At 43.8% G+C, this 25401-nt stretch overlaps 1 long non-coding RNA gene across 1 annotated transcript in view; it reads left to right on the plus strand.

Moving 5' to 3' along the window:
• Positions 1–25401, plus strand: part of LOC140708599 (uncharacterized) — a 223212-nt gene that overhangs the window by 137025 nt on the left and 60786 nt on the right. Inside the window, exon 3 of the long non-coding RNA XR_012088742.1 lies at positions 24641–24798. This is a non-coding gene — a long non-coding RNA (uncharacterized lncRNA). The remainder of the gene's footprint in view (positions 1–24640; positions 24799–25401) is intronic.

The raw sequence follows: 25401 nt of genomic DNA on the forward strand, positions 1-25401 counted from the left end.
ACATTTTAGGACCCTCCTGTGTTGGAGTCATAGGTGGGGAGGAGAGGAAGGACAGAAGAGGCCTCCTGCAGCTGCCTGTAACCTGCATGTGGCAGTAAGCACACGTCTCTCTCTCTACAAGGCACTTTGTGATTTCCTCCATGAGCCCTTTCACTGCAGCCCCTAAAGCTGAGGAAACCACCACATGTTGGCTGCTTTTGACTTTTTTCTCTTGACAGCTGCGCACCCAATGGGACGCCCACAGCCCCTTCTGCTGAGATTGCCTCACTTCTGGCAGGAAGCCCACATAGGCAAGCTTCTTTTCTTCCTCTTCATTTAAAACAAAAAAGAAAACACTTAAGTGGTAACCTGATTATAAAAGCAACACACGTGACAACAGAATCTTTCTAAAAATAAGAGAGCAGAAGATAATTAGTCAAATTCCTGCCACCTACATCCCAAATGCCCATCAGCAGATGAATGAAGAAACAAATCATTGTACGTTCCCACGCTGGAGTACCACTCAGCGATAAAAAGGAGTGAACTCTTGATACGACAACATGGGTGCATCTAAAAATAATTACGCTGAGTGAAAGAAGGCGGACAAAAAAAGCATGCATACTGTCTGATTCCATTTCTATAAAATACTCAAAAATACGCACTGATTTACAGTGACAGAGAGCAGAGCGGTGATTGCTTTTTAATGAGGCGAAGGGAAGGGTGGGAGGGATGGATTCTAAAGGAGTAGGAGGACATTTCTGGGGGTGATGGATAAGTTCCTTATCTTGATTACGGAGATGTGTTTCATGTATGTATCAAATTGCATCCTTTAAATATGTGCACTTCTTTGTAAGTCTATTATGTCTCAATAAAACTATTTAAACATTTTTACTGTTGGGCATATTCAGACGGGGTCTTTTTCTCTTTCTTTTTATTTTTAATTTTACTTTAAGTTCCAGGACACATGTGCAGAACGTGCAGGCTTGTTACATAGGTATACGTGTGCCATGGTGGTTTGCTGCCGCTATTGATCCATCTACATTCCCTCCCCTTGCCCCTCACCCTGCAATAGGCCCTGGTGTGTACTGTTCCCTCTCTGTGTCCATGTATTCTCATTGTTCAACCCCCAATTCTGAGTGAGAACATGCAGTGTTTTGTTTTCTGTTTCTGTGTTAGTTTGCTGAGAATGATGGCTTCCAGCCTCACTCATGTCCCTGCAAAGGACATGGTCTCATTCCTTTTTACGGCTGTGTAGTATTCCACAGTATATATGTCAGACAGGGTCTTTTTCTAGAAGGGTCATGGCTGGTTCTTTCCTGGACCACCCGTCACAGGCTCCTTCCCCCACCCTCAGTGTAAGTGCAACTTTCATCTGTGGCAGCTTCTGTATTCAGCTGTCGCCTGTTACCTGTAGACTCTTTAGGAATGAGCCTGGCTGCCATCCAGGCTTCAGGGAGCCTCGATAGTTCTCCTTAAGTCCCGTCCTTTCTCTGACCTGAGGTGTTGGACCGGAAGCTTACTCTCACCCATGTGTGGAGAGCAACCCACACACAACACCAATATCTCTCTTCAAAGATCAAATCCTTTGTATCTCTTCAACCTCCTGTGAGTCTTGGCTTTTTCCTCCATAGCCTGATGACGGGTACACATCTATTTAAAGCAGAAGTAGCTTTTGGCAATGCCCTTGGCCAAGCCTACACATGTGGTTCAGCATTTCAGTGGGGGTCTACTTGGCACCCATTGTTTTTAGCTTTGGGGTCACAGCTGAAACTCTGAGATGACAAAAAGTCTCATTTTAATGACTTGTTTCACTTCCCTTTGCTTCACTGGGATACAAAGAGATGAATTTTTCCCAATATATTTTTAGAGGCATATTTATCATAAGAGCAGGCCAGCAGCATCTCTGAGTGCCGAGGCCCTAACAGGGACTTGCAGTTATTGTATGCCCGCACTCCCAAGGTCCCCAAAGATGCAGAGTGGACCTTTTGGTCCCTCTCCTCCCTTTGTCTAAGGATATCAGTTAGTGATCATAAATATTCATCTCATCTATTTCCTGATGCTGGGAAGGGAAAATACTGCAAATACCACGAGCACTTGTTGAAGACACACATACATCAGGCACTGTACCCAGAACTGACTCTACGGTGGTGATGGACGGGTCCTGCCCACATGGATGCCACAGTCTAGCAGATTGGACAACAGAATGGTGACCTAGCGAAGAGGGGGAACATAAACTGGTGGACAAAGGTCAACATGGTTCGCCTCCAGAGATCTTTAGAAAGGAGTCAAGGGGCCAGATGCGATGGCTCACGCCTGTAATCCCAGCACTTTGGGAGGCTGAGGTGGGTGGATCACGAGGTCAGGAGTTTGAGACCAGCCTGACCAACATGGTGAAACTCCATCTCTACTAAAAATACAAAAATTAGTTGGGTGTGGTGTGCATGCCTGTAATCCCAACTACTCAGGAGACTGAGGCAGGAGAATCACTTGAACCTGAGAGGTGGAGGTTGCAGTGAGCCTAGATCATGCCATTGCACTCTAGCCTGGGCAACAGAGCAAGACTCTGTCTCAAAAAAAAAAAAAAAGAAAAAAGAAAAAAGAAAAAGAAAAAGAGTCAAGAGTGGGCAGTGCAAGGCTGAACAGCTTTCCACAGAAGCCAAATACACCACCTCCGTCAGGATCCTCCCTCATAGAGGTCACCAGCACAGGAATGAGTCAGAACATTGCCATGTGAGCAATGGGAGCAGAATCTTCCTTCCTCCTGTCCTTGCTGCTGGGCCACAGGCCAGTGGTAGGCCTCTAAAGGGTTTAGATCACACAGGCTGATGAAAGGGACAAATCAAGGATAAAAGGAAAAAGGGAGCTTGCCAGGCACCTTCTTCTGCACCCCCAATTCCAAATGCCCTCAGTGGATGTGTAGGGAGTGCTGAATCACATATGAAAGCAAAGCTTTAAACAGGATAGACCAAGGTTTAACAACAACAACACAAAAACTTGAATGTCTACAAAGTTGGATCCGCATCTCATGGAGAGTCCAGGAGGTTTTTGCAGCGTACAGCTGCTAATAAAAATATGGAGAATGTAGGCCAGGTGCAGTGGCTCACGCCTGTAATTCCAGCACTTTGGGAAGCCAAGGCAGGCTGACTGCTTGAGCTCGGGAGTTAGAGACTAGCCTGAGCAACATGGGGAAAACCTGTCTCTACAAAATACAAAAAAATTAGCTGGGCGTGGTGATGAGCACCTGTAGACCCAGCTACTTGGGAGGCTGAGATAAGAGGATTGCTTGAGCCTAGGTAGTTGAGGCTGCAGTGAGCCGTGATTGCACCATGCATTTCAGCCTGGGTGACAGAAGACAGAAAAAGACCATGTTTAAAAAAAAAAAAAAGAAAAAAGAAGATGTACCATACCACAGAGACTAAGTGCTTTATATTGTAATATAAAGTCTTCGAATCCTCACAATGGCCCCAGGAGGTAGGTGCTGCTATTAACATCGTCCTTTACACCATGAGGCTAATAAGACACAGAAAGGTTAAGTATCTTGTCCAAGGTCATAGAGCTAGAACCTTGACTTCAGAAACAGCATCTGCAAGGCCCCCGGCCTTTTGCCTACTCTGCAATCTCATGAAGTTTCCGTTCCTTCTTTGAGGCCAGGAGCTCTCCAAGGTGCTGGAGAGAGGCCCAGAAGCAGCGTAGAGAGGCAGCCCCGCCAGACCCTGCAAGACCATAGTAAGGACCAGGATTTTATTTTCAGAGTTAAGGGAAACCACAGGCGTCTAAATGAATCACTGCTGCTTCCGCGCTGTCATAGCCAGCACTCCGGCTGTGTCTCTATTTAGCACTTGAGAGCTGGCTGTTTACGTGCCTACTTCTCCTTCTGGACTGGAAATGTCTTACAGCAGGGACCGCATCTTAGCCATTTTTATATCTTCTTCACGCTGTCCCAGTTACACAGCACAGTGCTGGCATCTATTAAACATTTAGTACCTGTTTATTGAATGAAATTAAAGGAGAAATGGATTCTTAATTATCTCTGAAAATCTCATTTTCCGGTAGCCCAATTAATTTCAAAGAGACTCAGGAATTTCTACAGTATCATGGCAATAATAATGGTAATGTTAATAATTGAGGTTACTAAGCTCTGAGTGTTACATGCTGGGATTTGGGCAAAACACTATATCACCCGTAATATATCGAGAGAGAGGAACTCTAGGTCCTGCCAGTCACTGGCAGTCCTTTCCCCAGCAGAAGTCTCACCTGGGCGAGCTTGTAAATTCCAGAGGTTAAGGAGAATACGATTTATCAGGAGTGGCCACTAGGTGGTGGTGTGACACCATCATCACCTCTGTACCTCGCCATGGGTAGTGGGCAACTTGGACCGATTCCGCGGGGCCCGTGGAGTGGCTGGGGGTCTCTTGGGAATCAAGATGGCCAAGATGGGGGTCTGTGCACCAAACTCTGTAACTGGAGTTGAGGGCTTTCCAGTTTATGCTGCTCATGAGCAGATGAATGGAGAGGACTCTTACTCAGCCAGGGTGCATTTTCTTCTTGTTGAAATCTGAAAATTATTCACTTCATTTCAACTCAGTTGAACAAGACATTATTGAGTCTCAGCTCTCACTAACACCCCCTCTGTCTTCACACCCTCTATTTTAGACTGGATTGGGGTGTGAGGACAAGAAGGCCACCAGTCCCAGTTCTCACATTTATGAAGAACATGATTAGGCATTTAATGTTACATTCAAATAGGGCCACACAGAAGATCATTATATTTCTTCCAACGTTAAAAGAGTTTATTCGTTCCATGAAAAATATTTAAGTTGTACTGTTATTTTTGTGTTCCCTTTTAGCCTACCTTCGTTTTAAAAATATATCAGCGTCTTTAGATTTTGGAAGTATTTAGGACCCCTTTCTCAATTTTTGAAGAGCTACCTGTTTGAAGAACAACTAAAATGCTTGCAGTCCCATCAAAATAACTAACTGACCGTGCTTTCTCTAATTTATTGTTTTCATGCTTGCTAATATCCACTTCTGGAACAGTTTCTTCTCTGTCTTAAGTTGATCTATTCCTGCCTGTTCTTCAGATTTTAGATTGGACATCACCTCCTGTGCAAAACAAGAGCTTGTTAGGTGCTTGCTTTTACCCGATTGTTGTTCTTTCTACTATACTGTAATTCACAAATCCTTCTCTGTGTCCCCTAAAAGACCAGGGGTCCTCAACTTGGGGTATATGGACCTTTGCGTTATCCATGATATATGCTTAAAAATTTGTGTTATTTGGTTACTGCCACAATAGTACAGAATAAGAGCAACCGCAAAACCTCAGTGGCCCATAGTAAGTGAATATTTGTTATGTGTCTGGAGTCAGCTGGTATTCAGGAGGCAGGGGTCCTGCCACTCTTAGATGGGCTTGTTTACCCCTCTGGGATTACCTGGCTGCTGGCTGATGGAGATTGGCCTTTGCTGTGGCAACTGGGCCCTGTTCCACATGCTTCCCATCTCCCTTCTGGACTAGAAAGCTAACCCAGGAGGTCCTTCTCATGGTGGTGGTAGAAGTGCAAAAGATCAGGCCCCAAAATGCAAGCCTGTTTCATCAGCTTCAGCATTGGTCATTCCCACTAACATCCTTTTGACCAAAGCAAGTTACATGGATGAGCTCAACGTCAAGTGCTGGGGAAGGTCCCCTACTCACAGAGCGAAGGTTGGTCATGCTGCATGGCCAAGGGCATGATTCAGAAAAGAGAGAAGAACTAGGGCCATTGCTGCTACCTACCACAGATTTGATGCCAAAATGCTGTATATTTTCTGGAAAGATGATCTAAGGCTTTTACCAATTTCCCACTGGGTCCCATATCTGCAAAAGTTCAAGAACCTCTGATATAGACTCAACTTTGAGTTTAGGAACTATATATTCTTTATTTGTGTATCTTCAAAACCTAAAATACAGGGCCTTGACCATAGCAGGTGCCCAATAAATGTATGTAGAATGGATGAGTGCCTTTTGTATGCAGGCCATATACAGTATTAGGTTCTGGGGATACAGAATTAAGCCAACCAAGGACTCTACTCTTGAGGAGCTTCTACTGTGTGTGTTCTCTGAGAAAGCTGTTGCTCAGTGGTTGGAGTCAGGAGGCAGGTGGACATCCTTCAGCCTCAGCCAGTATAAAGTTTGCATCATTATGATGTCTTGAGGGTGAAAGTCAAGAAAGAACAAGTTCAGGAGAAACATAATAAATGAAGACGCTCAACTTCTGTGGTCCCAAATGTGAATTATCCTGCAGAAACCATATGCTGTGCAAGGAACACATATGTGGGCCTAAAAAAAATAGAAGTGGAGACCTCATATTTATTGGTGTCACAAAGTGAATAATGAATTTTCTTAGCAGCTAGTTCTAGACTCCCTGGCCAACAAGGAAATTGCCTCTGTCCAAGAAAATATCTTGATAAGCTGCTCCGGGCAGAAGGTGAGAGACCCTGAAGGCATGGGTGTCCAATGAAATGAATTGTTTATTTTTTTCCTCACAAAGCAGGAAAGAGAAAAAGGAGATAGAAGAAGGCGGAGTAAGGGGAAAGATAAGAACTGGAAAGCTGAACCACAGCCCAGACTCAAGCAGGAGAAAGAGCAAGAAATGCCTATGAGAAAGCCGGAAAGAAACCCCTGGAATTTGGAAGAAAATGTCTAAAAGGTGATTTTCAGGAGATAGTTGGAAGGTGTTCTCTGGGACCCTCCCTCAAGACTCCTAAGTAACCACATTTGCAAATGCATCTTGCATTTTGTTTGCTCCAACTTTGTCTTGGTTTTGCTTTCGTGGGAACTGAGAAAAAGACTGAGTTACTCATCAGGATAGGTGTGGTCCCAAACCGATATCACTTGGTAAATGTAGTAACAGATTTAGTAGCAGGACCCTGGAGATGAAGGTTTCTAGGCTTGTGCTTCTGAAGTCTTAGGGACCTGGGGAAGGGTCTGGAAGCTCAGAGACTGTGGAACCATGGGATATCAGGGCATCAGTATCTGGCACTTGTTCTATGACACTCTCTACTTGTACAACATTGGGCTAGTTTCTTTAATGTTCTGCTTCTGTTTTCTCACCTCTAGACTGAGGATAATAGTATCTTCTTCCTGGGATCTTTGGGACATATCTAATGAGAAATGGAGACATCATACAAGACATAGAACCTGGCACACACACTCATACATGTCAGCTCTCATTATTTTAGATGTCATTGGGTTGTTATTATTATTGCCTTTGTTGTTCCCAGTAGCTGACATTTGGGTAGCATTGGCCTGGTGGACTGGAAGCAACACAGGACTGAGGATCAAAAAGCCAGTGTCTGGTCTTGGCTCCTCCCCTAAACAGACATACGACCTTGAGGAAGTCACTTTGCCCTTCCAGGCTTCAGGCTTCCTCTTCCTCTTTTAACAGCAGAAATTCGACAAGACTTTCTCTGAGGGTTGTTTATTCCCTTCAACCTGTAGGAGGCACCATGGCCCCACAGCTCCTAGCCCCACAAAGCCTATTGTGACCTTGGAGGAAGGAGCCCTGGGTTGCAGTCCACAGTCCACTCAGAAATCCGTTTTCCCCACTCAGCATAACACTGAAGTGAGACTGACTTGGTGTGTTTGTTTACACCCCTTGGGAAGTTATTTCCCTTTTCACTTAATTACCTGATATCCAGACATTGCTGTGCAAAATTCGCCTCAAATACATTTTGTAAAGTCATCTAGACTCACTCATTTGGTGCTTTGATTAAAATGTGCAATCTTCCCCAGGCTTCAGCACCTCGTTAAATAATTGCACCTCCAGTAAGAAAGTAAACAGCACACTCCGGGGGCACAGAGAACAAGATAAATGTGGTGCACATCCAGCAGATATTTTATACTCCATCCCCCAGGCAAGCACATAACCTCTGGCTTAAGGGCTGGACGGATGCTGGCTTTAATTGCTTTCTTCTTGCAATCTTTTTGGGCAGGAGTATAATCTAGAAGCAGAGCAGAATCTCCTCTGCCCGCCCTTTCCTGGCTCAGTGTCTGCTTAACTTGGGCCCAGCCCTGGCGGAAGGACCAAGGATTGGTTGTTCACTGGGAACCTGGCTCATCCCCTAGCAGCAACTTTGCATTCAAAGTACAAGGGGCAGGGGCTGGATACAGAGCTCATTTCCTAGAGGGTGTTGCAGCGCTGTTGAGGGACTGGCAACTTTGAATCAAGTCCCACCTTTCTCATTAAATCTTGATGTTGACCTTGAGCATTTCACTTTACCTGTTCTGACTTTCATTTTCCCCCTGCCTCTTCTATAAAATGAATCTGGGGTACGACTATGGGAGGGAGTGGCTGAGTTAGGATGGAGAAAAAAAATCAGTGGAAAAGATGAGGTCAAGGAACTGATTCACGAAGCCTATGATGGCAGGTGATGATAATGACCAACGGCACAAGGAACCACCCTTGAGCTCCAGGATAGGAAGCTCGATTCAAGATGATGTCCCAACCACCATGGTCCTAAAAAAGGCTGAAGGATGCTGGTTGATGAGGGTGTTTGTGGAAAGTTCTTTTCCCTGGCATTACAACTCCAAGGTATGGGAATTGAGGATCTAACCACCAGGCTGGCGTAGATTCTTCTTGAATTTTTCTTCTTGTTCTGTAGGGAATGGCAAGGAACCTGAGGAACTAGAGTGAGGAAATCCTGGACCATCTGAAACCTTTCTCATTTGCTCCCTACCTATCCATGCCTCCATCCAACCACCCATCCATCATCGATCAAGCTCTCACTATGTCTATACTGTAGAAGGTGCCACCAAATGAAATGAAATCTCTTGTCCTATGTGTCTACTTGCATCTACTTGCATCTTTAAGTTGATACAGGGAAGGCATAATCCAGGCCCAGGATGCTGGAAGCCATGGAGGCACAGTGGCATCTGAGCAAATCAAAAACTCTCTACTGCTAAAGGGTTGGACGTAGAGGGTCACTCCTCTGCTCTGCCACCTACCTTGAGGATGCTTTACATGTGGCTAAAAGTAGAGGCAGAGCTATCTGGGTAAATGAATGCTTGAGAATTGGAAATTCCTAGGACAAATCACTTTGGATATGTCTATCTCATCCTTTTTTTTTTTTTTTTCTCTAAGAGACACATAACTCTGAACCTTAAGGAGTTACAGAGTTCACATAGCTTAGGGTCTGGAAGCCATGTTCCTTTTTACGTAACATTCTTGAATATGTTACTTGTATACCCTTAATTTGTTCTATAATTATTCTTTTTTTTTTTTTTTTTTTTTTGAGAGGGAGTCTTGCTCTGTCACCCAGGCTGGAGTACAGCAGCACGACCTCAGCTCATTGCAACCTCCACCTCCCAGGTTCAAGTGATTCTCCCACCTCAGGCGCCTGAGTAGCTGGGATTACAGGTGTGCACCAATATGCCCAGCTAATTTTTGTGTTTTTAGTAGAAACAGGGTTTCACCATGTTAGCCAGGCTGGTCTCGAACTCCTGACCTCAGGTGATCTGCCTGCCTCGGTCTCCTAAAGTGTTGGGATTACAGGCATGAGCCACCATGTCTGGCCTATAATTGTTCTTCACAACACTTATCAGCAATAGGATTAATTATATGTGTCATTAATTGTTCAATGTTTGTCTGTCCTACTAGAGTGTGAGCTCCGAAAGGACAGGAGCTTACCACAAATAGCTACAAATTACCTATACACATTCTAGGTACAGTTCTAAGCCCTTCAGATACAGCCTGCCCACCCCGAACTTCCATTCTGGTTCTAGGGATGGGGATAAAGGGAATTGCTACCTAACACTGTGGTCAGAAAAAGTCTCTTGAATAAAGTTTCATGCAAACAGAGACTGAAAGCAGTGAAGGACCATATCGTGAAACTCTCCGGGAGGAAAGGCAATTAAGGAAGAGGAAATGGAAAGTGCAAACGTTTTGAGGGCTGGAACATGCTTGGTATATTCAAGAAACAGCAGGAAGACCAATGCAACTGTTGCAGAAAAATCCCATGAGAGAGTGGTGGAAGATGAAATCAGAGAGGCAGCAGGTGGCCCTAGCTTTCACTCTGAGTGCGACGGGAAGCTATTTTAAGCAAGGGGAGAAAGACAGACAGACAGAGAGAGAGAGAAAGAGAGAGAATTGAGAGGTATGTGACTGGGAGGTATGTGACTCAGGAGTTGTGTTTTGTTCATTTAAAGTCTGAGATGTGTGTTAAGAATCCAGCTGAGATGTAAAGTTAGGTTGAGGTATGTGGAATTCAGAAGAGAGGTCTAGCAGAAGATAGAAACCTGGGAGCCATCAGTGTAAATTGCATTTAACACCTTGAGCTTTAGTGAGGTCTTAGAGAGGTCTCTAGTGAGGACGGTAGACCAGGAAAAGAAAGCAGAGGGCTGGGTCTAGGGCCGTTGATGTTCAGATGTCTGAGATCTGAGCAGGGACCAGGAGAAACAACCAAGAAGGAGTGGCCAGTGATGTAGAAGGAGAGGCAAGAGAAAAGAGCAACCTGGAGGCAAATCATAAAGACTTTCAGGAAGAAGGGAGGGACAAACATTTTCAAATGTTTCTGAGAGACTGAGTAAGATGAAGACCGAGAATTGATGATTGGGCTTTGCAACATGGAGGTTATTGGGAACCTAGATAAGGGCTGTTTGGTGAAGCGAGGGGCAGAAAAGCCCAAAGGATTGAGTTTGAGATGGAAAAAGAAAGTGGAGACCATTCTGCAAAGGAGAGCAGAGAAATGTGTGGGAACTAGAAGGAAGCGAAGGGTCAGCAAAGGGTTTGTGTTTTGCATTGGATGGAAAAGGTCAAGAAGAGAGAGAAAATTTGATGGTGCAGGAGACAGCGTGGCTGACTGATCAATGACCTTGGTATTGAAAAAGAGAATGAGGACGTAGGGTTCAAGGAGAAGGGCTGGCCTTAGAGCCTTCAGTTCATCTGTGGTGTTGAGTGGGAATGCAGAGCTTATAGGAAAAATGCGCTGAGGGTGGTAGATGTGTCGGTGGAAGCCTGCAACATTTTCTTCTGATCGCTTCTATTTTCTTAGTCCAGAGTGAGGGGGAGAAAGAAGTTACAAAATAATAGTTTGGTCCCTTAATTGGATTTTCTCCAATCACACTAGGCAGAAAAGCATATGAATGGATGACTTGTGAAATGGAGTAGGACTGGAACGTAGCATTTGGGCCTTTTGAGGTAGGATCTCATGCATTTGAAATAAGTCAGTCAATATGTCTGCATATTTTTCTTCCACCAAGTTCAGCTGCTTGAATAAAGGTTCAGAATAGTTAGAGAGTGAGATTTAATAAGGGCTGAGGGTGTTTTCCCTAGGTGAGAATTAGGGAGTGAGGAAAAAAGGAGCTGGAGTGTGTTCTAGGGAGTATGGTAAGAGCACCTACTTGAATGGAAGCTGGATAAGAAGAGTGAGGCTGTGGAGGAGTTGAGGGACAGTACAACCATGTATTGATCATATATTTAGGTATAATCATATATTTAGTTTATAGAGGGGTCAATAATTTTTGGAACTGGCAAACTAAAAACGAGAAGTGGTGGTTGGAAAGTAGGATTCTTAGAATTGAGATAATAGAGGAGTGCAACTGCTTGGGTAAAAATGTCTAGGGTATGAGTATAAGAGGGAGTGGCTGAGTCAGGATGGAGGAAAACAATCCCCTGAAAAGAGGAGGTCATGGAATGGACAGTCCTGCGCTTTGCAGGGATTTCTCTATGGGAAGTGAAATCACTGAGAATCACAGCTGAAGTAGTATTGGAGAGGGTGACCATGACCCAGGTGCCAGGATCTTGTAGAAATGAGGGGAATGACACAGGGTTCAATAGTTGACTATGACAAGGAGGGTAGTGGATTGTGCAGTATGGCGACATGACCCTTAAAGCTGGGAGTGTTGGGGGCAGTAGTGTGGAAGATCAATAACAGGCAAAAAGGAGCCCTGCCTCACCTCCAGGCCCAGTGGAATAAGGGGCATGGGAATGAAAAAAATCAGCTGCCTGTTCAGAGGACAGCAGGGGAAACGGCGTCTTTGCAGGAGCTTTGAGATTTTCTTAGGGGCTAGTTCTGGAACCTAATGGATGCGGAGCCCTCCTAATGTTTCCTCCCTGTTGTTGCCTCTGTTGCTGCTTCTTGGAGTTGCATCTTTGACCACAGACCATTCTGTACCACTGTATATAACAGTGATTACACACACAGGGTTTGGGCTCCAACTATCTCGATTCAAGTCCTGTGTTTCTAATGCACTACTTCTCAACTCTGTGATCTTGGGCTAATTAATTGACCTCTTCGTGCTTCTATTTCCTCATCAGAAGATAGAATGGTAATAGGCTTATGGAATTGTTGTGAAGTTCGAGGAATAGATATAGGAGCTGTGCTTGCACTAGGCTTGGGACAGTGGTTGCACATATAAATGTTTGGTGTTAATATAATTATTGTTTCATCACATTCTGCTCTTGATGGGCTCCTTATTCTGTGAGGACAGAAAGGTGAAGGGAATGTTTAGAGTCACAATTGAAGATAAAGTGATTTTGCTGATAATAGATCATGCATTCCAGTGACCCAGTGACTGGGTTGGGGAAGTTGGGGGTAATCAGATCTGGGGTTCACAGAGGTTTAGGGGATGAAAGGCAGGGTACTGAGGAATGAGTTTAGGGAGTCCTGCTGTCAGAATGGCAGGGCTGGGTGAAGGGTGATCTTGCCTGGACAGTGCAGAACTCAAGGACCTCCTCTTGACTTTGACTTCCACTGATGAACATGGTCAGTGTGGTTCACCGGCATATCCCTGGGGTCTAGCCAAGCCCTCACTGCATCCTTGCAAATAAACAAAAGATGCTTCTGAGGAGGAACATGCTGTTATGAGTTTTCTTATCAGCTCTGCTTCTTCTAACACCTCACACTACCCTTTTGGAAATCTGTTTAAGCTCTTGGTCAGATTCCCTCTGAATTTCACTGAGCATGTTGGCACACCTCTGTACCTGTGATTGTCTTGCTTGTAAATAGTTGTACTTGCAGTTCACCTCACCCAGGGCTGAGATAAAAGGTGTCACATAATGTTCCCAGAGCCCTGTCTCGTATTGCCTGAGCAGATGCTACCGTTGCAGTGATAACCAAAAATATTAAAATGGAGACCATAAGGACTTGTTGAGCATTGTAGTTTTCCGACAGGACAGATAGTTTCTTTCTTCCTTGGCTCAATGCTTGAGACTTCATCAGACACAGAACCTTCCTGCTGCTGTGCCCCACAGCTGCCCCTCTACACCTGCTCAGGGCTGTCTGAGCTCTCTGGTGAGCTCACTCAAGACCTGGATCCTGGGGTCTGTTGCAGATGTTATTATAGGAGTCACAGACTGGATAGAAAATTACCCACAGGCATATGCTGTTTGGACCACATAGTGTTTTACAAATCAGGAACTTTCATACAAAATTCCAGATTAATGACTTTTTTTTTTTTTTTTTGTGGGCGGGGTCAAATCAGAAGGCCCAGGCACAGGGACTCTGGGATTCTATGTAGCAACCATTGGCTGGAGTTGAGTCATGGTGCCCCCTGCAGATGGAGTACATACTCTAAGTCATTACATATCCCTCCAAGTAAGCCTCTTGGGACTGTTAATTGTTTTTTTTTTTTTTTTTTTGAATTGGAGTTTCACTCTTGTTGCCCAGGCCAGAGTGCAATGAGTGCAATGGTGCGATCTCGGCTCACTGCAACCCCTGCCTCCCAGGTTCAAGTGATTCTCCTGTCTCAGCCTCCCAAGTAGCTGAGATTACTGGTGCCTGCCACCATGCCCAGCTAATTTTTTGTATTTTTAGGTAAGGTTTCAACATGTTGGTCAGGCTGGTCCTGAACTCCTGATGTCAGGTGATCTGCCCACCTTGGCCTCCCAAAGTGCTAGGATTACAGGCGTGAGCAACCGCGCCTGGCCCAATTTTTTTTTAACATGCCAAAATAAATACAAGATTCTATTTTCTGCTTAGGAACACCCATACGTGGCTGTGTATTTCTTTTCAACTTTTATTTTAGAATCAGGGGGTACATGTTCAGGTTTGTTACTTGGACATGTTGCGTGATGTTGAGGTTTGGGTATGACTGATCCCATCATGCAGATAGTAAACATAGTATCCTGTAGTTAGTTTTTCAACCTTTGCCTCCCTCTCTTTCCCCTCTAGTGGTTCCTAGTGTTTACTGTTCCCTTATTTATGTCCGTGAATACCTATTGTTTAGTTCCCATGCAGTATTTGTTTTCCTGTTCCTGCATTAATCCACTTAGGATACGGCCTCCAGTTGCATCCATGTTGCTTCAAAGGACATGGTTTTGTTCTTTTTTATGGCTGCATAGCATTCCATGATGTATATGTATCACATTTTATTTATCCAAACTGTCATTGATGGGCACGTGGGCTGATTGCCTGTCTTTGCTATTGTGAATAGTGCTGTGATGAACATACATGTGCATGTGTCACCCATCCAAGTACTAACCAGGCCTGACCCTGCTTAGCTTCTGAGATGAGATGAGATCGGGCATGTTCAGGATGGTATGGCTGTAGGCTTGTGTCTTTTTGGTAGAATGATTTATTTCTTTTGAATATACATCCAGTAATGGGACTACTAGGTCAAATGGTAGTTCTGTTTTAAGTTCTTTGAGAAGTCTGCAAACAGCTTTCCAGAGTGACTGAACTAATTTACATTCCCACCAACAATGTATAAGCATTTTCCTTTCTCCACAGCCTCTCCAGCATCTGCTGTTTTTTGACTTTTTAATAATGGCCATTCTGACTGATGTGAGATGCTATCTCATTGTGGTTTTGACTTGCATTTATCTGATGATCAATGATAATGAGCATTTTTCCATATGTTGGTTGGCTGCTTGTATGTCTTCTTTTGAGACGTGTCTGCCCATGTCCTTTGCCCACTTTTTAAGGAGGTTATTTGTTTTTTGCTTGTTGATTTGTTTAAGTTCCTTATAGATTCTGGATATTTGACCTTAGTTGGATGCATAGCTTGTAAATATTTTCTCCCATTGCATACTTTGTCTGTTTACTCTGTTGGTAATTTCTTTTGCTGTATAAATGTAAAAGCTCTTTAGTTTCATTAGGTCCCCATTGTCAATTTTTGTTTTTGCTGCAATTGCTTTTGAGGACTTAGTCATAAATTGTTTCCCAAGGCTTATGTCCAGAATGGTGTTTCCTAGGTTTTCTTCTAGGATTCTTACAGTTTGAGGTCTTACCTTTAAGTCTTTAGTCCATCTTGAGTTAATTTTTGTATGTGGTGAAAGGTAGAGGTCCAGTTTCATTCTTCTGCATATGGCTAGCCAGTTATCCCAGTACCATTTATTGAATAGGGAGTCCCTTCCCCATTGCTTATTTTGCTAAACTTTGTCAAAGATCAGATGGTTGTAGGCGTGCAGCTTTATTTCTGAGTTCTCTATTCTGTTCCATTGGTCTATGTGTCTATTTTTGTACCTGTACCATGCTGTTTTGATTACTGTTGCCTTATAGTATAGTTTGAAGTTGGGTAGCATGATGCCTCCAGCTTTGTTCTTTTTGATTAGCATTTCCTTGGCTATTTGGGCTCTGTTTTGGTTCCAGATGAATTTTAGAATTTTTTTTGTGCTAATTCTGTAAAAAATGACATCGGTCACTTGATAGGAATAGCATTGAATCTGTAGATTGCTTTGGGCAGTATGGTCAGGCTCGTTTTTGGTTTCATGTGAAGTTTAGAATAGTTTTTTTCTAATTCTGTGAAAAATGACTTTGATAGTTTGGAATAGTGTTGGACCTGTAAATTGCTTTGGGCAGTATGGTCATTTTAATGATGTTGATTCTTCCAATCCATTAGCTTGGGATGTTTTTACATTTATTTGTGTAGTCTGTGATTTCTTTCAGCAGTATTTTGTAAGTTTCTTTGTAGAGATCTTTCACCTCTTTGGTTGACTATATTCCTAAATATTTTATTCTTTTGTGGCTATTGTAAGTGGGAATGTGTTCTTGATTTGGCTCTCAGCTTGAATGTTATTGGTGTATAGAAATGCTACTGATTTTTGACATTGATTTTGCATTCTGAAACTTCACCAAAGTCATTTTAGAGCTCTGGGGCCTTTTGTCACAGTCTTTAGGGTTTTCTAGGTATAGAATCATATCATCAGCAAAGATAGCTTGACTTCTTTTCCTATTTGAATGCCTTTTATTTATTTCCATTGCCTGATTTCTCTGGCTAGGACTTCCAGTACTATGCTAAATGGGGATGGTGGGGACTTTTTTATATTATGGGTCTACTTCTCATAGGCATTGGAACTTACAACTCAAACCAACCAACTAAGATAAAGGAACATTAGAGGGCATGTGCAGAGAATAAAGTAATCTGTGAACGATTAATGACTGCATGAAACGTTGATGTGTGAGCCAGCGAACAGCACTCAAATTCACCTGGCTATTTGTGAGAGTAAACAGCTTACATAATCTCAAAAAAAAAAAAAAAAAAAAAAAAAAGAAAGGCAAAGAGCTAACTAACTGATATATTCTGCTCTTCCTGGAAACTTTAAACTTAAATCAGAAGCATGGGAAACTATTGCTTAAATCTTTACCTTATGCCATGGTTAACCAAATAGAAAATGCCCTATTCTTTCCCAGGATAGTGGAGAGTTTCACAGTTCCCTCTTGTCTTTCATGCTGTAGCAACACCAATTATCACCTGCTGGACTCTTAATGGGGTGTGTGTGTGTGTGTGTGTGTGTGTGTGTGTCTCACTGGGAGCTTTTGAAAACACATAGTGGAGTACTGCATGTTTTTATTTTATTTTTTTTGCCACAGCAGTGTAAAAACAGAACAGCCACATGATGGAGGTTGTTTATTTATTTTTCTCAAGAACAACTTACCCTCTGACTAGCTGATCTTCAAGTGAGCTGTTTAACCTCTCTGAGCCTCAGTGTTTCTCTATAAATCTGAGAGTAATGGTTTTATCTCTCAGTGTTTCTGTGAGGATTAAATCATATACTCTGTGTGAGTGCCCGGCACAGAGCCTCCGTCGGGAAGGTTTCCAGTGAGTCTTTCTGTTCAGGACATTCATAAGAAAAGCCCCCGAGCAAAGAACAAGCCCATGGGGAGTGCCCACACAGTCAACCCCAACAGCCCAGTCTCTGAACCATAGCCTCAGGAATGGGGGATGCTGAGGTTCTGCCTTCTGGAACTGGCACAAACAGACCCTCCAGAGAGAGTGGCTGTGCACCTGTTGATTTGGGTTAACTACCCTGGGGGATTTCTCTTCCTCCAAGAATAAGAAGTATCACACTGCTGCTCAGGGCATTAATTTCTGCCAGGAAATAAGTGAAGAAAAATTATTTGGCCACAACCCTGATTCTGATGTCTATTTCCTGGGGGCTGTTTCCCTTTGGGAAGTGGACTGGTAAGCCTGGATTTTCTGAAGTAGTTCAGGTCAAAGCTATTCCTTCTCCATGAGTCATTAACTCTTTTGAGGTAGTAAGTATTTATTGGGCAGATTCTCATTGTCCTGGGCAGCGTTAGGCTCTGGGGATGCAATGATGATCAAGATACACCTCAAGTAGCTGAAAGTCTAGTGAGGGAGATGAATAAGTCGATGGACAATTAAATACATTCTTCTAAGTCCTGCTAAGGCCAGGGAAGGCCCAGGATCCCATGGGAGTTCAGGGGAAGGGCAATGAAACCACTTTGCGAAAATTTGGGAAGGCTTCCTGAAAGAGTGCTATGGTCTGCATGTTTGTGCCTCTTCAGAATTCATATGTTGAAATCTTTTTTTGTTAAATTTTTAAAAAACTTTTATATTAAATTCAGGGGTAAATGCACGTGTTTGTTATAGAGGTAAACTTGTTTCACAGGAGTTTGTTGTACAGATTATTTCATCACCCAGGTATTAAGCTTAGTACCCATTAGTTATTCTTCCTGATTCTCTCCCTCCTTCCACCCTCCACACAAGGGTAGGCCCTAGTGTGTGTTGTTCCCCTCTACGTGTCCATGTGTTCTCATCATTTAGCTCCCACTCATAAGCGAGAACATGCAGTACTTGGTTTTCTGTTCCTGAATTAGTTTGCTAAGGATAATGGCCTCCAGCTTCATCCATATCCCTGCAAAGGCCATGATCTCGTTCTTTTTTATGGCTGCATAGTATTCCGTGGTTTATATGTACCACATTTTCTTTATCCAGTCTACCATTATGAGCATTTGGGTTGCTTCCATGTCTTTGCTATTGTGAATAGTGCTGCAATGAACATACATGTGCACGTGTCTTTATAATAGAACAGTTTATATTTCTTTGGGTATATACCCAATAATGAGAGGAAGTCAAACATATGTTGAAATCTTAATCCCCAAAGCATTAAGAAGTGGATCCTCTAGGAGATGATTAGGTCGTGAAGGCAGAGCCCTCATAAATGGGATTAGTTCCCTTATAAGTGAGGTCTGACGTAGACCTTATCCCTTCCACCATATAAGGACATAGCCAGAAAGCACTGCTGGTGAATCAGGAGGGGAACTTTCACCAGACATCGAATCTTCCAGCGCATTGATCTTGGACTTCCCGATCTCCAGAACTGTGAGCAACAAGTTTCTATAGTTTCTAAGCAATCTAGTTTACAGTATTTTTTTTAAACAGTCGCCCAAACTGATTAAGACCAAGAGGTAAGTTCAACTTGAGACATGAAGGATAAATAGGAGTAGCCAGACCAACAAGGGTGGGGATGACAATTCAAGCAAAGGGAATAGGCTGTGCAAAGTCCCCAAAGGAGGTGCACACCGCAGGTTTAGAGGCCTGCCAGCGCGCATCGTGATCAGAGTGGCGCTGGGAAACCTCAGAGAGGTGGGTCAGGAAATCAAGGCCACAGCCTGAAAAGCTTTATTTTTCACACTAGGGAGTTTGGTTTTATTCCATGAATTGTTTCAGATATTCCAACATTTTGGGGCCCAGTCTGCATCTCTGAGACAATTTCACACATCTAGAAGTTGTACACATCTTCCCTTCAGGTCACTATGTCGGCCTGCTCAGGAATGGTTGGGCTCTTGATTCAGAAAGAAGATATTCTAGGCACACACTGTCACGTTTTTGAAGGCAGTCCCTTATAGATGTGCTCCATGGTCAGAACAATGCATCTCAACTTTCAATTTGGAAAAACTGACATCTGTATACATAGCATGAAAAAATCCTGCTGCTCTTGCTACTACCAATGATGTTACCTATCCTCTTATCTGTGAACTTCCAAGAGTTTGAAATGTGGCAAGTGCTCATTTCCTAGACCTCAAACTCAGGTTTGCAAAATAAAAGACAACTCTCTTTTTATTTCCATAACTGAATTTGATTTGTACCTCCAGCTCCATGTCACTGACAATGAATATTCATTCTTAGCCATTTTAGGAAAACTAATTAATTCAAGATTTTTCTCAACCAGATCACAGCTCCCCTCTTTCCTCCTCCCTCCACAATTATATCTTATTTCCAGGAGACCTGACTACCGGGAAGCCGTTGGGAGTGGTTTCTGATTCTTGACCACCACATATTCTCTTCTGCATCTCTACCACACCCTTGTTCCCATTGGCTCTGTTGTCACTGCCCATCTTTGCTGACCACCTTTGCGATATCCCTGTGGTTAGTTCATAAAGTTCACTTTGTAGCCTCACAAGAAAACAAGGGGACATTAGGGCTCATGAACCCTAAAAATCAAATGGGAGGCCAGGTGCAGTGGCTCACTCCTGTAATACCAACACTTTGGGAGGCCAAGGCAGGCAGATCACTTGAGGCCAGGAGTTTGAGACCAGCCTGGTCAACATGGCAAAAACCTGTCTACAAAAAATACAAAAATTAGCCAGGTGTGGTGCCATACACCTGTAATCCCAGCTACTCAGAGGGCTGAGGCACTAGAATTGCTTGATCCTGGGAGGTGGAGGTTGCAGTGAACTGAGATGGTGCCACTGCACTCCAGCCTGGGTGACAGAGTGACATTCTGTCTCAAAACAAAACAAAAACAAAAAGGTTGAATGGGAAGCAACTGGCCTATTTTTTTATAGGGGCCTGGGAGGTCAAGCCTGTTTCCCTGGACCCTTCAAGGCAATTCTCCATTACTGCGGCTCCCTGGTAGGATACAGATGGAGAATTCCCAGACCTTATTTATTTGCCTCAGCCCTGCTCAGCAGGTAAATGTGGGTTCCTTCTGCTCTTGGGCTTATGGTTCTTATGAGTCTGCTTATGGATTTGACCCCAGAGAATCAGGACACGGAGGCTTCTCTCAGACCACTCCTAGTTTTTTTGTTTTTTTTTTTTGAGACGGAGTCTTGCTCTGTGCCCCAGGCTGGAGTGCCGTGGCGCCATCTCGGCTCACTGCAAGCTCCGCCCCCCGAGTTCCCGCCATTCTCCTGCCTCAGCCTCCTGAGTAGCTGGGTCTACAGGCGCCCGCCACCACGCCCGGCTAGTTTTTTGTATTTTTTTTTAGTAGAGACGGGGTTTCCTAGTTTCACCCTCTTTCTACTTAAGATTTTTTAATCTAATAAGAGTGGAGGTAAAAGCTGGCTCTGACTGGTCATGAAATCTTTTTGCTTAACTAAACTTTATGCCCTGAGTCTTACTAGGCTCTGCTTTGGAATTCCAAAATACCTTTCCTATCAAACTTTTGTCTCTGCCATAAGTTGAAATGTTCATTTGGAAAAGGAAATCTAAGCATGATTTCTTTTTTTCTTTTTCCTTTTTGCTGCTGTAACACCCTTCCCCAAGGGCAGTTGGAATAGAATGGTCCCCTGTTGGTCGAGGAAAGGTAAGCTTAAAGCAGTCCCCAGGCAAAACTCTCATGGGTGATCTCTAATAGAATATCCCTCCACAAAAGAGTTACTCATTGAGAATTATAAAACAGGAGGCACTCACGAATATTAGAGTGGACTGCAGCATGGAGAAGACAAGCTGAGTGTTGTCCATGGCCTAGAATGCTAGGTGTAAGGGAACCACTTATTTTCGTCTCTGCTCAAGAGGCATTATCAGAATGTAAGTGATAGAAATGCTTGGAATACTCTGCCTGATAAGAAGGTCTTTGTATATCATGTGGGTGCTCCATGCTCACATGACTGACCCCCATAGAAACCCTGGACATCAAGGCTTAGGTGAGCTTCCCTGGCTGGTAATATTTTGTGCGTAGGCACATATCACTGTAGAGAGAATTAAGCCCTGTCTGTGTTTTTCCACTGAGAAAGGACAACTGGAAACTCACATCTGGTTTCTCTTGTACGCTACCCTATACCATTTTTATTTTATTTTTGCAGATTTTGATTCTGAATCCTTTCAGTGTAATAAACGATAGCCATGAATATAACAGCTTTTCTGAGTTTTGTGAGTCCTTCTAGTGAATCATTGAACCTGAGGATGGTCTTGGGGTCCCTCACCACAACTGAGAACCCTGCAAAAAGAGAGATGCCACCTCTTGCCGAGTCTCAGAATCTCCCTGGCCTTTAAACATTTATTCCAGTTGGCTTTAGGCTGGTTCTTCTTCAGGTTACCGCTTCTGGGAAGTTACATTTTCCTTGTGATCTCTGCGGTCCCCGATTCCTGGACCACTGGCACAAATTCAGCACCCTTGTTGTTGAAGCATTCCTTTCTCTAGCCACAGACGGCTCTGACGTCCTCAGTGTCAATGACTCAGCTTCCATTCACTTCACCAATCCAGTCCTGTTGTCATCTCCTATACCTTGTTCATCCCCATCACTTGGGATGACCCAACCTACAAAATCCATAGGCTCAGAAGTCTAGCTCTGCAACCCTTTTGGGCCGCACATTCATGGGCCTGAGCCTTAGAGTCAGAGAAGTCCACAGTAATCTGACTTTTCTGAACTGTAGTTACTCTTCTGCAAAGTGAGAGAGTACTAAATGAAACCCTACGTGTAAAGCTCTTAGCATGATACCTGGTGCATAAATCCCAAGAGTTACAATGAGAGCTACTGTTATCAAGTCTGTGATGGTTGATTTCGTGTGTCAACCGGACAGGACTACAGGATGCCCACATATCTGGCTAAACATTATCTCTGAGTGTGTCTGTGAGGGAAGAGATTAGCTTTTGAATTGGTAGACTAAGTAAAGCAGACGGCCCCTCCCAATGTTGGGGGGAGGGCATGGCTCATCCTGTTGAGGGCCCAGATAGAACAAAGAGGCGGAGGAAGGTTGAACTCTCCCTCTCTTTCTGCCTGAGACAATGGTCTTCTGCACTTGGACTGGGATTTACATGATCAGTGCTCAGACCTTTGGACATGGACTGGAATTTACACCATTGGTTTTCCTGGGTCTTTGAAGATGGCCAATCATGGGACATCTCAGTCACTAATTGTGTGAGCCAGTTCTTTACAATGACTTCATAATAAATCATATATGTACATGATATATTATAAATATTCTTAATTATAAACATTCTTCTCTCTATCTTTATCTATATCTGTATCTGTATCTATTGATTCTGTTTCTCTGGGGAACCCTGATTTGTATCTAGTCAAAGCCTACAAATACAAAACCTTATACGGACATATGTATTCTGATGTAACTGGCACCTGATTTTACAGGCTGTCAGACCTCACTTGGCCTTGTCCTTCTCCCCTTCCTCGGCTAGATTTAATCACCCGTCCCTGCAAGGGCACTGTCATCCATGCCTCCATCTCCTTCATCTCCTTGTCCTCCTTCCACAGCTGTGTCTCCTTTCCATCCCCAATGCTGTGTCAATCCAACTGCTTGTTTTCTCCTTCCCTGCCTTCCAATGCTAGAGAAAAATCACATAACCATGCTGAATTGGTTCCATTACCAATTTATGAGCTTCCCAGCCTCAGCTGTGCTGCCAGCCCTGCTCAGTCATCTTCTAATCATCTCTTGTTGACTTTCTCTCTCTTGCCCTTCAGTGGCTGTCCTGACCTCCCCTTGCTCCCTGCAACCCACCATCACCTCCCATTCCCAGCTGAAGCTCTGCAGAGAATATGGAGGTCAGCAGAAGTGATTTATTTCATGCATGTCCCTCCTAAGTTTTTACTTCTAAATTTGTCTATATTTTTACCTAGTTTTACTTCCTTCATCATTATATCTGAAGTTATTCTACTCTCACATCTTCACTGTCTCTTTCTTTCTCCGGGATTTCCCCCATCACATACTATTATGTATTTGTTTCCCCTTTCACATGCTTTTTCTCCATTTCTTTCTACTTTGCTTCCTTTTCAAGATCTGCCCTGTATGTTCCTCTCTTGGTCATTTATCCAGTAGTCCTTGACCTTTGCAGCCCAGTGGAATCCTATGGGGGAGCTTTAAAAAACATCCCCATGATTGGGTGGGCATTGTGGCTCATGCCTGTAATCCCAGCACTTTGGGAGGCTGAGGAGGGTGGATCACTTGAGGTCAGGAGTTTGAGACCAGCCTGGCCAACATGGCGAAACATCGTCTCTGCTAAAAACACAAAAATTAGCTGGGCGTGGTGGTGCGTGCCTGTAATCCCACCTGCTGGGGAGGCTGAGGCAGGAGAATCACTTAACACCCAGAAGGGGGAGGTTGCAGCCAGCTGAGATTGTGCCAGTGCACTCCAGCCTGGGTTACTCTGTCAAAAAAAAAAAAAAAAAAAAAAAAAAAACCCATGGTTATTCCTTATCCCAGGACAATTAAACCAAAATCTCTGGGTTTGGGGCCCAGGTGTTTGCATTTTCAAAAGCTTCCCAAGTATCTCTAATATGCAGCCATGGCTGAGAGCCACTGTTCCCTCTGCTTGTATTCAAATCTCAGCCTATGTCAATCCATCTTCTTTTTGCTACCTCTATACTGAAAATGAACTTCCTAAGGTCACCAAAGATTTCCTCATTCCACAATTCTGTCACCACCTTCAGGTCTCAGGCTATTCAATGTTTATGAAGCCTGTGATTCTTAATGTACATTTTTAACCTTGTGGACTTCCAAGGCAATGTTCTCTCCCAGCTCTCTTCCCACTTAGATTTCTCTTGGCTTCTTTGCCTCTTTTGGTGTCTCAGTGCTAACCCACTTTATTTCACTGTACACATTCTTCAGCAGCAGTGCCATCCACTCTCATCTCTTTCTTCTCTTGCCTTCTCTGTTCCTTTTCTATTAATGTGCTCAGCATTCCTCCTGCTCCCACTAAATTGGCCAAGCTACCAATACTTGGAGGCATCACTGACATTTTTCCTTCCTTCACATTGTGCATCTGATTGGCTAACAAAGATTCAATTGTCACTGCAGTCACATTCTGCTTGGAAACCTCTGCAAGGTCTCAGTTTGCAACAAAATGAAATTCAAATCCTGTATCCTGCATGAGAAGACCATCCACAATTTGCTTCCAGTCTGCCTCTCTGGTCCTGCTGCCAGCTACTCCTTGCCCCTCAGTTTCCTCATGCAGAAGCACACTGTTCACTGCACATGCGTTTAATCTTTGGTGCCTCTGTACCTGGAAACCTGGACTCCCTTCCTACCCTTCTAATTCCCTGGTGACCTTCTACTTACCTGCAAGGTCCAAATAAAATGTCAGGGCTCTCTGACCCTCTTTATCCATTTATATTCCCGTAGAGCATAATCACAAACTCTAATTAAGCACTTACTCAAGTGTCTTATGGGAACTGATTTATTGTCTGCCTTTTCTGCTTCTTAGTGAAACCCTTGAGGACAGAGGTCATGACTCATCCCTCATTATCTCTCTCATTCCCAACACAGATCCTGGAACACTGCAGGACGCCAGTGGCCATATGCTGAGTGGAACCAGTAGGGATGATGTGCACATGGTCCAGAGAGAACGGGACAGTAGGACTCAGGGATACAGTAGGACTTTGGGGTGAAAGAGCAGGATGTGGCATCTGTGTCAGGTGGAACAAGTAAGTACTAGAGCTGCTCACAAAATATTCTTTGCTCCTGGTGTTAAGGATAGAATGCTGAACTGGATAGAGCTGCATCTGACATCATTTATTATATATTATGGTTTTATGCCTGTGTGTGGGAAAGGAACAGAATTGGATTATCTCCCTGCCCCAGGAAATAGTCATGTAGTAAGCAGTAATGGGATCAACGTGCACCGACTGAAATTCTCTATAATCCCCCAGGGTGGAGATCAATGGGAAAAAGGCTCTCTCAGAGAGATGTGTGGTCTCATCCTTGGGGATAAAGAGGACCCTGTTAAATCAGGGCAGAAGGTGACACAGAGCTGCCAGGGTGGGCTGCGTTCTCGCGTACCTCTCTGGGCCAATGATGCTGGAGATTCTCGCCTTGTATAAAGACATGAGCAGTCTTTTTTTTTTCCAGGCACAGGGCTATGCAAAGCTTCTTTTTTCTCTTCATCCTACTTCTTTTACTCATTGGCATTTTTGTGTCCTGGATCCTTTGCCCACATCAGCATTATAGCAACTTACAACCATATGATGTGGTAGATCCTTGGTGTTGATGATTTATCGTTTTGAGTTATACTTTATGCATCACATCCC

The sequence above is a fragment of the Chlorocebus sabaeus genome, chromosome 16 (assembly GCF_047675955.1).
Source record: "Chlorocebus sabaeus isolate Y175 chromosome 16, mChlSab1.0.hap1, whole genome shotgun sequence".
Taxonomy (NCBI): Eukaryota; Metazoa; Chordata; class Mammalia; order Primates; family Cercopithecidae; genus Chlorocebus; species Chlorocebus sabaeus.